This window comes from Periplaneta americana, chromosome 14, assembly GCF_040183065.1.
Source record: "Periplaneta americana isolate PAMFEO1 chromosome 14, P.americana_PAMFEO1_priV1, whole genome shotgun sequence".
NCBI lineage: Eukaryota > Metazoa > Arthropoda > Insecta > Blattodea > Blattidae > Periplaneta > Periplaneta americana.
This window is the reverse complement of record NC_091130.1, coordinates 149,357,726-149,369,757: the sequence shown is the minus strand read 5'-3', so window position 1 is coordinate 149,369,757 and position 12,032 is coordinate 149,357,726. Positions and strand designations below refer to the sequence as shown.

The 12,032-nt window shown below is 34.3% G+C and overlaps 3 non-coding genes across 3 annotated transcripts; all 3 read right to left on the bottom strand.

Moving 5' to 3' along the window:
* Positions 1–3,533: 3,533 nt before the first annotated feature.
* On the bottom strand, positions 3,534–3,604 carry TRNAG-GCC (transfer RNA glycine (anticodon GCC)). The gene has a single exon. It is a non-coding gene; the product is annotated as a tRNA-Gly (tRNA).
* A 1,721-nt stretch (positions 3,605–5,325) lies between these two features.
* TRNAI-AAU (transfer RNA isoleucine (anticodon AAU)) lies at positions 5,326–5,399 on the bottom strand. The gene has a single exon. It is a non-coding gene; the product is annotated as a tRNA-Ile (tRNA).
* A 2,278-nt stretch (positions 5,400–7,677) lies between these two features.
* TRNAI-AAU (transfer RNA isoleucine (anticodon AAU)) lies at positions 7,678–7,751 on the bottom strand. The gene has a single exon. It is a non-coding gene; the product is annotated as a tRNA-Ile (tRNA).
* Positions 7,752–12,032: the final 4,281 nt, after the last annotated feature.

Genomic DNA, 12,032 nt, shown 5'->3' with positions numbered 1-12,032 from the left:
AGCCACTGGAGATTTAGTACTATGTAGGCTATATAACAGAACGTTACGCGATTGCATGAACATGTATTTCTTCCAATTTATTGGTCTTCAATAAGTAACGGTTGATTTTATTATGTTTTCGTATATACATAATAATATCTATCTATCTATCTATCTATCTATCTATCTATCTATCTATCTATCTATCTATCTATCTATCTATCTATCTATCTATCTATCTATCTATCTATCTATCTATCTATCTATCTATCTATCTATCTATCTATCTATCTATCTATCTATCTATCTATCTATCTATCTATCTATCTATCTATCTATCTATCTATCTATCTATCTATCTATCTATCTATCTATCTATCTATCTATCTATGTATTTACTTATTTATTTATTTATTTATTTATTTATGTATTTATTTATTTATTTATGTATTTATTTATTTATTTATTTATTTATTTATTTATTTATTTATTTATTTATTTGCTGGACAACAGCCATTGGCCAATAAAAGTCCAGCAAAGTGATACAATTAATACATTAAAATGAACAACTATGGTACAATTAAATACTTGAGTTAACAACAAAATAAAGAACACAGATTACAATAATTAATTAACAAGATTTAATACTATAAAATATTAGGGAAAGGAGTTGATTCATACTACCAATTTATGTATAAGGATTATGCAAATAATATTAGCAAAGACATTGCCATATTCTAATACTTCTATACATTCAATGGATCAAAATCGCCTACATTTAAGTTAGCATGTTTAATACATCTGGAGACCGGCGAGGAAGATTTAGAATTTCTAATATACATAGAAGAGTTTGTGATGTCTCATGACCTTCATAGGAATACGAAGGCTGACACCGTTTAAGAAATATTGACAATTAATGTCACCTTTAAGGACCTTACATAAGAATAAGTAGGTAATAATAATAATAATAATAATAATAATAATAATAATAATAATAATAATAATAATAATAATAATAATATGGAGAAAGTTACACAACGCAGAACTGCACGCATTGTATTCTTCACCTGACATTAATTAGGAACAGGGCATGTAGCATATACGGCCGAATTGAGAAATGCATATAGAGTGTTAGTTGGGAGGCCGGACGGAAAAAGACCTTTGGAGAGGCCGAGACGTAGATGAGAGGATAATATTAAAATTGATTTGAGGGAGGTGGGATATGATGGTAGGGACTGGATTAATCTTGCTCAGGATAGGGACCGATGGCGGGCTTATGTGAGGGCGGCAATGAAGTGAGTAATAATAATAATACTTACTTACTTACTTTCTTACTTACTGGCTTTTAAGGAACCCGGAGGTTCATTGCCGCTCTCACATAAGTCCGCCATTGGTTCCTATCCTGAGCAAGATCAATCCAGTCTCTACAATCCTATCCCACCTCCCTCAATCAATTCATTTTAATATTATCTTCCCATCTACGGCTCGGTCTCCCCAAAGGTCTTTTTCCCTCCGGCCTCCCAACTAACACTCTATATGCATTTCTGGATTCGCCCATACGTGCTACATGCCCTGCCCATTTCAAAAGTCTGGATTTAATGTTAATAATAATAATAATAATAATAGTAATAATAATGTTTTGTTTAATCTTGCAGATTAAGACCGTATAAGTAGCGGTAGACAAAATGAGAAACTTCTTAACCTAAATTCTAAACTATTTCTGATAGCTGTATGGAAACGGATTATTACGAATCGCGATGTGTAAAATGAAAATAACGCCAAATAATGTTTCGTAATGCATATAATGTTTTGGTAAAATGACCATACTAAATTTTTTTTCACGATTTTTCCCTCTTCATTAATAATTCTAAAACTACTACTAAACCTTTATTTTCAAACATTATAAGGAGAGAAAAGACATTTTTTCCAGGAAACATTTGAAAAGCCCAAGTCAAATTCCACCAACATTCCGGGTTTCCCAAGGGCAAGCGAAATCTTCAAGTTTCCCTTTCCAGGTATTGAACTCGTACTATCGATAGATCAACCTAAAAATGTATTTTGTTTGATCACGTGAAATGAAATGTAGACTTATTACTAGGGCTAGGATTTTGATGAAATTGCATCTTTTTTCTAGTAAGCCAGAAACATAGCTGCTTTAGTATTTATATGTTATGTGATAAACTGAGTGTTTTAAGACATATTTGTTAGGGCATTTTTTGTATTTTTTTGCCTGTTTCAACTCATAAGAGCATCTTTTGTTTTATTCGGTCATTTTTTAGGCATTTTATTTTAATTTTGGCCATAAATCCCCGTTATTAATGTAAAATAATGTTTATTTCCTTTGATATTTTCTTTACATATTTTGTCCATTAATACTCATTATTTTGTATAATATTTTAATCGTTTTTCTACACAAATATTGCCATTTTAACGTAGTACACCCCATGTAATGGATCAGTCCAACCACCCCTTCAATATAGACTCCTCTATACCTGCTAATTCCGGATGAGTGGCCTTGTGGTAGACCATATGGAAACTAAAAGTAAAGTAAATCCATGGTGCTACAGCCCATGAAGGGCCAAAACCGACCAGCTGATTGCTGACCTCACGTTCATCTGCTGACGCAGAGGTGAACGATAATACATGGAAACTACATCAGGTAAAATAATTAATTAAAGTGTAGCCTACTACTTAGAAAAAATTATGTAAAATTTAATTGAATTACTAGTCTAAATATTGAGTAGTACAAAACCTCTTTTCCTAGTAAGCCAATTATGTAAGATAAATTTTTAGGGCATTTTAAGGGCATTTTTGAAAGATTTTTAGGTCATAAATGCATTGTTTTTAGGATATTTTTTCATGATTTATAGGTCATCAAAATCCTAGCCCAGCTTATTACCCTACTTAAAATACATACTTCTAGTCTCTACAATGCTATTTCCTCTCTTGAACATTTCAATAAAAATCTTAACACAAAAATACATTTCTTTCCATTAGCCACGTGTATGTTTAATACCAAGTAGGTCTGTAAGTTATATCTTATTTAATTGCACTGAATATAGTGTTGACTTGAAATCACAACGCAACACAACTGAATTATGTATTGATATTAATATTAATACTGGTATTACTAATTAATTATTAATTACATTCAAATTTCACAAGCTAGTTACTTCCATTTCATCAGTTTCCTTTACTGCCAACCAAAATTATTGCTGCCAACATAACAGTTATAAAGTAACTGCCAGTTGTATTTGTCAGTACTCGAAATTTCTAACAAAGTTGGGAAAAGAAAATTCAACCTGAGAGCTAGGAAATCTCTGTAATTCACTTGCATATGTAGTAATGGGGGGGGGGTAATGGATAGGTTCCACCCTTATGATATTAAGTAAGTTGACCGGACTATATCTAAAGTCAACTTTGCGGAAAATATAACTATCTTTACTGTGGTAGGAAGTATATTTTGTAACAATGGCCAGTAATGACTTACAGTATATTAAGCATTGTCTTTAAAGGTATCGGTACTAAACAGATTCGAATATTATAATAAAAGATGCATCGGCCGGGAATCGAACCCGGGCCGCCCGCGTGGCAGGCGAGCATTCTACCACTGAACCACCGATGCTTACCAAATTTAACTTGAATTCGCTGCATAATGATTAGTCAGTTTTACTCGTCAGTGTAAAAAACTGAGTTACCTAGTTCTAGCGTTCAGGTAGGGGTTTAATAATGCTGAAAAACTCTTTAATTCGCTGCATAATGATTAGTCAGCTTTACTCTTTAGTGTAAAAAACTGAGTTACCTAGTTCTAGCGTTCAGGTAGGGGTTTAATAATGCTGAAAAACTCTTTAATTCGCTGCATAATGTTTAGTCAGTTTTACTCTTCAGTGTAAAAAACTGAGTTACCTAGTTCTAGCGTTCAGGTAGGGGTTTAATAATGCTGAAAAACTCTTTAATTATGCATGTTAAATATAGACAAAACTATTAATTTGTAAATACTTATTTTCTTCTTCTTCTTCTTCTTCTTCTTTTATATAGGTCGTAACCTGTTTTTCTTCACTGCAGTAGATGTTGATTGCAGACCATCTTTCCATCATTGTTGCGGCCTTCCTATACCTCTTCTTCCTAGGGGTTTTATATCTCTGGCTATTTTTGCTATTCTATCATCCCTCATTCTTGAAACGTGATTATTCCAGTCCTTTTTTTCTCCCTTTCACAAATTTATTAATGTCTATTATTTCACACTGGTCTCTTACTTCCCTATTTCTCACCCTATCTCTTCTCGTCTTCCCTATTATCGATCTTAATGTATTCATTTCTACTTATTTTGTAAATAATAATGTAATCCTTTCCAAATAGTTTAGGAACGAAGATATTTAGCACTGAAATATATGTAGGCTATTTCATTTTTTTCAATACATTTCATAGTTTTGTAAAATTTTCTTCTTATTGTGCCTGTCTCTAAATTGGAGTTGTTACTGTATTTCTCTTCGTCCTCCCGAAAGAGACGATAGCTGACAACATCCGATTTAATATATATATATATATATATGCCAGAAGGGTACTCGTTCAGTTTATGAAGACGTCGAGCATGGTAGCTATATCCAGTAGCCAGCCTGGACAAAACAGCTACCGATTTGCTGAATGCACTGAAAACTGCATGTGGGACGACTTTGATCCCTTGTTTTCAGATGCCTTTTCCATTCTCTTATCGTTTACGACCTTGTTATTGTCTTAATTTATCTTATAACTCATGGATTAGAAATTTGTAAGGTATTTATTCCTTTGCCCTCAATTCCAGAGTACAAGGCACTTTACAAAATAGTTCCTAGTTGTGCTATGTCTATAATGCACTTATTCTCAGTTGCAATGCCGACAAGTAAGGCGAAATGAGCAACATACTGCATGTAGACAAATGAATGTAATATTGGGACACAGACAGACCTTGCTATTCCTTGTGAGGCCGGATATTCCGCTAAATCGATTGATCATATTTCGAAAAAAGTAAGCACTCCTTTAATATTTTTCGCCAAATTCCTATTCCGTTTGTATGGAGAATTAATTTAAACTTTTTTTAAATAGGCCTAAAGCAGAATTTCACTTTTCATAGTTTCGAACTACTAGAAAATCTATACTCATGGCAAAAAAACTTTCCAGAACTAAACAGAAAAGAATTTAGACATAAAAATCGCAGTAGGTGAATGACACTCCTAGCATCAAATTTTGTTGCAACGTAACAAATTAACGTATCTGATCTGTCTAAAAGCATCGTTCTCTACTTACTGTTCAGGATAATATAATTTAATTTCATAAAACGAAACATTCAAATGTAGATGTACAAAAACGTGGCCCGTGGGGGGATCGAACCCACGACCTTCGCGTTATTAGCACGACGCTCTAACCAACTGAGCTAACGGGCCTCACAGCTAATTATGTCTTTATCTAGATATTTAAATCGAAACGCAGATATTGTTTTATTCCTATTTCTTCGGCTTACTATTGTGACATTTGAATGAGAGATAGGGCTGAAGGAGCTCAATACTTTTTTATTATTAACATGGCGCTTTAACCCTTAAATTCGCAAAGTATCCTGTAGAATACAATAGGTTAATAGGCTATATGCTATAATTTTAATAGAACAATAGAAAAAAATTGGTAGGAAAATTAAAATTTCACAATACTATAATATTGTACAACATAAAATATGGACATTGCGACAGTTGTTTTCTTTACAGTCCGACACGGTTTAATAAACTAGTGTGAGAAATGAAGTTTTGCCAATTTAAGGGTTAACCAAGTGACATAACGAACTTCGCAGTATACACTTCTTTTTTTTTAACGTGAAACGTTCATTCTCGAGGATCAAATTAATAAAGCGTTACAAAAATTTCAACATTTGGCATCAGTTGTTTAGCAACCGCGGATCAGACTCTTATATTATTATGGTGTTTGCCAGAAGCATAGACTTCCTTTATTGCAAGAATACTTACTTACTTACTTACTTACTTACTTACTTACTTACTTACTTAGGTACTTACTTACTTACTTACTGGCTTTTAAGGAACCCGGAGGTTCATTGCCGTCCTCACATAAGCCCGCCATTGGTCCCTGTCCTGAGCAAGATTAATCCATTCTCTATCATCATATCCCACCTCCCTCAAATCCATTTTAATATTATCCTCCCATCTACGTCTCGGCCTCCCTAAAGGTCTTTTTCCCTCCGGCCTCCCAACTAACACTCTATATGCATTTCTGGATTCGCCCATACGTGCTACATGTCCTGCCCATCTCAAACGTCTGGATTTTATGTTCCTAATTATGTCAGGTGAAGAATACAATCGTGCAGCTCTGCGTTGTGTAACTTTCTCCATTCTCCTGTAGCTTCATCCCTCTTAGCCCCAAATATTTTCCTAAGAACCTTATTCTCAAACACCCTTAATCTCTGTTCCTCTCTCAAAGTGAGAGCCCAAGTTTCACGACCATACAGAACAACCGGTAATATAACTGTTTCATTAATTCTAACTTTCAGATTTTTTGACAGAAGACTAGATGACAAAAGCCTTTATTGCAAGAATAACTTTATAATTCCATTGTAAATATTTGTACAGATATATTGTATGGTACTGTACACATAGGCACCGACTTTGGGAGAGCAAGTCACTTTCTGACCTCTCAATTTATAGAGCTAGGAACACCCCTCCCCCAAATGAAATTAATAGAGGGCCCCCCCCCCCCAAATAATTCAAAGAGAGATCATGTTAAAAAATAATAAGTCAAAAATGGTTATTTCAAATCCATAAGTGGCCAGCTGCCGCAAAGAAAATGTGACGCAACTCACAATGTCCCCTTCCTTTCTTTCCTCCTGCATTTGAGGTAGGTGAAGCACATGATACGGTACAATGGAACTCCACTTCTTTATCTATGATACACATTTTTTTGTTCAGTTAAAATGGTAGTGTATGAGGACCGTAGTTTTCTATGGGCATGTAACTGTATGACTAGAACAGCGGGTAGACCGAAAAGCCGCTGGGAAAATGATAATGTGAATGATTTTGAGGAAGCTAAGAATCAAGGATTGGGTGAGTCGTACAGAATAGAAGTTCCTGGAGAAGGTTAAGAAGGCCATTCAATTTTGAAGTTCTAGTACCTTAAGAAGAAGAAGAAGAAGAAGAAGAAGAAGAAGAAGAAGAAGAAGAAGAAGAAGTACTGTATGAAAATTCAGACAGTGAAAAATATGTAACAACATTTTTTTAGAAACAGCCATTAAAGTTTTCTCAGACTTCTGTGAAGAGTTTTGTCCCCCCCCCCCACCCGCCATAATATATTAAAGAAATCGACGTCTATGATTGTACATATTCAATACAGAAATAAAGGGAAAATAGCAATTAGTAATATAACGCATTAATTGCATTACATTTATTTCACTCTCAATTATATTCACAATCTTATAAATAAGAACCAATTTGTCAAAAATCTAAATATCACAATAATACCCAACAGAGTACATAGGCCTACAAGTTTCTAGCAATTACAGAGATTCTGTGTATCCTCTGTGTTTTTAACGTTTTTACTCCAATGCAGATGACATTATTTCATTTTGTGTCTTTAACATTCTTTTACTGTACTGCAGATGACATTATTTCATTTTTACACGTAGTACCTTCGTTGCGTAAAATAAGACATAAAAAAAAAAAAAAATGGCCCGTGGGGGGATCGAACCCACGACCTTCGCGTTATTAGCACGACGCTCTAACCAACTGAGCTAACGGGCCACATGCGGCGACAGCTTTGAAAACATTGATGATGTCTGTTATTCACTTTCGCACTTCATGTTCAGAACCTTTTCACTCACACGGTAATATTTAATTAAAAGAGGTAGCATGTCGAAAGACAGTACCGGTACTTTAAAGTCAAGGTTAGATAGGGATGCTTCAGTGATGTGATATACCTGACGCATCATGAATGTGTTTAAGATAAATTACACAACATTGAGACCCTCTTGTCAAAAATAAACTATACCCGAGTTGACAAAGCTATTCCATTGTAAATACATACTTACACAGATATAGCCTAGCTAGTTTTCCCCAACCAAAAGGTAAATGCCGGGTAATATTTTGGCGAATCCTCGGACCTCACCTCATCTCACTACATCTCGCTAAAATAGTGTAAAAAATTGCACAAAATTGTAAAAATTGTAGAAAATTACTAAATTGTAAAACTATAAAAATTTGTAAAAATTGTTATTGTAATATTGCAAAATTTTTACTTGTTTCACATCTTAAAGCTTCATTGCTCATGTAAGATCTATGGAATAAAATAAATGAATGAATGAATGAATGAATTATATAATAAATAATGGAAAAATAATCATTACAATACATAAACTGCTTTAAATTTATTTCTTTCAACCATAGGCGCGGACTGCATGGGTGCTCCAGGACTGAAATATAAACAAATATAATAGAACACCCACTGGGTTTTAGAGCTAAAATTGATTTCGATTTCCATTTTAACTTTCGTGCCACAGTAGGGTAAAAAATAATTTTCATGGATTATGTAATGTGGGCTTTATAAAAGAGCATAATCTATCCAATTTACACGATACAAGTTTTAATATTTGTGTTAGCTATCGATTGAGTTCGTTTTAGGGGAGATAAATTACCCCACTGCCAATATGCCAGTGTTAAATTTCCTTATTTAATGATCCATTATCTCCGAAACTATTGAAGATACTTACTTACTGGCTTTTAAGGAGCCCAGAGGTTCATTGCCGCCCTCACATAAGCCCGCCACTGGTCCCCATCCTGAGCAAGATCAATCCAGTCTCTACCATCATATCCCACCTCCCTCAAATCCATTTTAATATTATCTTCCCACCTATGTCTCGGCCTCCCCAAAGGTCTTTTTCCCTCCGGCCTCCCAACTAACACTCTATATGCATTTCTGGATTCGCCCATACGCGCTACATGTCCTGCCCATCTCAAACGTCTGGATTTTTTGTTCCTAATTATGTCAGGCGAAGAATACAATTCGTGCAGTTCTGCATTGTGTAACTTTCTCCATTCTCCTGTAACTTCATCCCTCTTAGCCCCATATATTTTCCTAAGAACCTTATTCTCAAACACCCTTAATCTCTGTTCCTCTCTCAAAGTGAGAGTCCAAGTTTCACAACATACAGAACAACTGGTAATATAACTGTTTTATAAATTCTAACTTTCAGATTTTTTGACAGAAGACTAGATGACAAAAGCTTCTCAACCGAATAATAACATGCATTTCCCATATTTATTCTGTGTTTAATTTCCTCCCGAGTGTCATTTATATTTCTTACTGTTGCTCCAAGATATTTGAATTTTTCCACCTGTTCGAAAGATAAATCTCCAATTTTTATAGTTCCATTTTGTACAATATTCTGGTCACGAGACATAATTATATACTTTGTCTTTTCGGGATTTACTTCCAACCATATCGCTTTACTTGCTTCAACTAGAATTTCCGCGTTTTCCCTAATCGTTTGTGGATTTTCTCCTAACATATTCACGTCATCTGCATAGACAAGAAGCTGATGTAACCCGTTCAATTCCAAACCCTGTCTATTATCCTTAACTTACCTAATGGCATATTCTAGAGCGAAGTTAAAAAGTACAGTGATAGTGCATCTCCCTGCTTTAGCCCGTAGTGAATTGGAAAAGCATCAGATAGAAACTGGCCTATATGGACTCTGCTGTAAGACTATTGAAGATACCATACTTAAATTTTTATAGGACAAAGATACAAGTTTTTTAAGAAAGCTTACTTAGATTTATCTATAAATACAAATGTTGTTTAATTTTTAATTTTTTTTTTAATAATGTCCATTTTACCATATTATTTATTTATGCAAGTGTCAAATTTTCTCTGAAGTACAAATAATAGGATGAAATTGAAGAGTATGATCCCAAAACTTGTTCAGTCCACTTTTATGAGAAGACTGGGTTAGTTTTTGTATTGACCATTCTATGGACTGAGCAAGTTCTTAAGTGACATGAACAATAACATAACCTTTTACACAAGCTTTACTGTTGTTTTGGAAGAAAACATACTTAAAATATGAGACGTTCAGAGCTAAAGTGGATCAAATCCATGAGATGTAGTTTTGAGATAATAGGATTTAAAGTTAACTTGCTCTAGTGGATTATCTAATTTGACTATATAGCAATAATTTTGTTGCTCCTTTCTCAAATTCTAGATTTATAAAATATAAACAATTGTGATGTTAATTGATACAATGCTTTGGTGGCTTGATCAACTATGGCTCAGAACATTGTGAGCCAAAAGTGACTGGTGTCACCCACCGGTGAATGCTTGGAATTAAAACTTGATCCATTACTGCTCGGAAAAGATCCAACTTCAGATAATCAGAAAATGAATTAAACTCAATTTATGAAAATTTTTGATTTGATTCACTTTAGCTCTGAATTCCTCATATAACAACAGAAAGTTCAAACATAATCACATAATCCATGTTGAATCTTTCGTACACTACTTTTAACACTTGAATATAAATAAAACAAACACACAAACAACACAAACAAATAAATACAACCACACAGGCGTACACAAACTTACATGCAATAGTTGCGACAGTTTCTACATTGGACAGACAGGCAGATCATTCCAATCTCGATACAAAGAACACATTAAAGCAATAACCAGAGGACACAATACATCTACATATGTCGAACACATAACTAATGCTAACCACACATACAATAACATAAATACAGACATGGAAATCCTACACATACAACCCAAAAACCAAAAACTCAACACATTAGAACAATATGAAATATACAGACACACTAAAACACGCCCTGATCAAATTCTCAACACACAGATCAATTTCAGAACACACACTATTTGACACCACATTTCAACACTTTTAAACAATCGAACGCACCCACACAACAGGCAGCAAAGTTCGAGATGACGCCGAGATCTAGTAGGCTCTGAGGATGGTGTGAAGAAGCACCGAAACAGCTGTAAGCCGCACATGCTTACACAATTAACACGAGTAAGATTGCCATTTAATCAATTATTTTTAATCAGGGCCGCCACAGAATTTATGGGCCCCTATGCAATACTGTACTCGGACCCCCGTTGAAAAAAAGTAACAATTACAAGTTACCAGTTATTCTAACCATAACAATCATTTGCAAAATAAATAAAAGATAATCCCATACGAACTTAAAAATATACACTTTTATTACGTTGAAAACTTTTAGCAAAACTTCACATTAGCACAATATATTATATTCATAAAACATTATTCTTAAACACCTGTATTTTCTAACTTGCAGTCCAACATCAACAAACAACTTTCCTTGACTTCATTAATGCAAAATCATCAATTATGTCACCAAAATTTAAATTCCTAGCAAGATTGCTCTCCAGACTAAGGAGTCAAGGTTACTCAGTCGTTCTTGACACATTGTTACTCTGAATACATTTTTATTTCCTTCATTTTGTTGAAGGATCTTTCAGCATCAGCAACTGTCATAGGAATTGTATAGAATATTCTAATGGTTATACAAATATTTGGAAATAAAGTATCCAGTTTTAATTCCCTCAGACTATTTAGGAGATTCATAGGTTTCATTGGGGTTGGCCCTAAATTAGAGGCATGAATTGATTTTAAATATTTCGGCTCATCACTGATCTCTTTGTTAATATCTTCATAATATTTTTCACGCAGTCTAGCACCCATATTAATATCTTCCAATTTTTTCTGCCTCTCCTTGTGCTTCTCAGCTCCCGACTTGTCCATTGTGCAGTTAAACTATAACCAGTGACACTAATGAACAGAATTTACTAGACAAACGACAGCAAAAAGACGAAAGTTTCGACACGAAACATACAATGTACTGAAAAGAAAGGTATCCTGCGACTTCGGTTTGAGAGAGTCCACTGGCATATTGTGGTGGGCCAGCGGGGTAGTTGGTAGTTAAGAAGGACAAGCCAATAAATAATTGAACATGTTCAGTACAAGCGACGGGAACATAGTTCAGGCAAAT